Source organism: Trichosurus vulpecula, chromosome 4 (assembly GCF_011100635.1).
Source record: "Trichosurus vulpecula isolate mTriVul1 chromosome 4, mTriVul1.pri, whole genome shotgun sequence".
NCBI lineage: Eukaryota > Metazoa > Chordata > Mammalia > Diprotodontia > Phalangeridae > Trichosurus > Trichosurus vulpecula.
In genome coordinates this window covers 377,793,852-377,795,387 of record NC_050576.1, presented here as the reverse complement: position 1 = coordinate 377,795,387, position 1,536 = coordinate 377,793,852, and positions in this window count along the sequence as shown.

Genomic DNA, 1,536 nt, shown 5'->3' with positions numbered 1-1,536 from the left:
ACAAAGCTGCCCACTTCACATTTTTAAGGTATGAAACTGCTAAGTGGATCCAGTTTTCTGAGAGGATAAATGAGAGGCACATGGATGAGAACTGTACATAAGTGACAAAAACCTCAGATGTTTACTTTCTGCTCTTGCTCTGTTGAGGTCACTAGTGACAAAGTCTAATCATTTGCTCCTTCAGTAAAAGCGTGAGAACATCAAAGAAGAAGAGCCTTCAGTCATGGATATCATGAAATTAGGGAACAGCTTGGAAATTCTTTAGGAAACATTCTTTATGGTTTTAAAAAGAGAAAACTTTCAGATCAAAGATGTTGCCTATAAAGCATAGAGCTTTCCTGATAAGAGAAGTAGGAGCAGGTATTTTTACTCAGCTGAAAGAAATTTACTAGTAGTCAAGACAAATAAGATCAAGACTGGGTAGATTGCAGAAATTCTCAAAAGAAATGTGTGTATGTGGGTGCTAGAATTTTGAGAAAAGTAATTCATTTGTAGGTGATGGCTGGAAAAAACTGGATGAAGCATGCTTTTGGTATACCTCTCTGGATATTTTAAATTTTATGCTTCCATTACCAAGATATGTAGGTTTATGTACATTGTCCTTTTGAACTTGCATATAATATATCAAAATGTTCAAGAAAGCCATGGAGAAAGGACAGTAAACATCTGTCATGAAAAAAAAAAACAAATAACAAGCTTGTGGATAAAAATACTTTAGAACAACAAAATTACTTTTATAGGCCACTGGAGAAATTAATATTTTCATTAATATAAAAATTATTGTATCTTCTATTCAGTATGTCCCTATATAGAAATATCTGTTACTAATGTCAACCTCTGACTCCCCAGATATACATTTTAGATCACCTTTCCCTCTAATAGCTGTCAGATTGGAAGTGAATTCTCAAGTGGTTTCAGCAAACAAAAGTTGATTATTAAAAACAAAACAACAAAAAAAAAAAACCAAACAACACAATGGAAGTATAATTACATGATCGGAAGGGAGATAAATATGAATCTATTAAGTAACGCTTATTGTAAAAATCAAACAGTAAATTTAGAGGCATATGTAAGCTCCATTAGGAAACTATTTCTTAATTGCTTCATGAGATTAGGTTGATTTTTTTTCCAGAAATATTCTGGTTAGTGGGAAGATGCAATTTAAGCATGCAGGCTTTAATATCTTACTGTTTTTTTTTCAGCTTAATACAATTTCAATCATTTTGTTCTATAATTCAGTGATTAACAGCAAGCTTGTTTTTAAGGCAATGCCTTAAAGCATATCTATAATATACTAAGTATTTTTATCTTTTAATCTACAAGAAATATCATTTTTTTCTGAGCCCCCTACCAATATTCTGGCAAATCTCCCTTTGTCAACAAATTGAAGTAACTGCTAGAATGAAAGAAGACAAGGATATAAGGATGGAAGAATTGATAATTGAAGATGAATAGGAAAATATTCAAAGTCCTAACACTGAAGAAAACAGAATTCCAGAGTATGAAAATCCAAACAAAGTACCATTTAAATGTTGC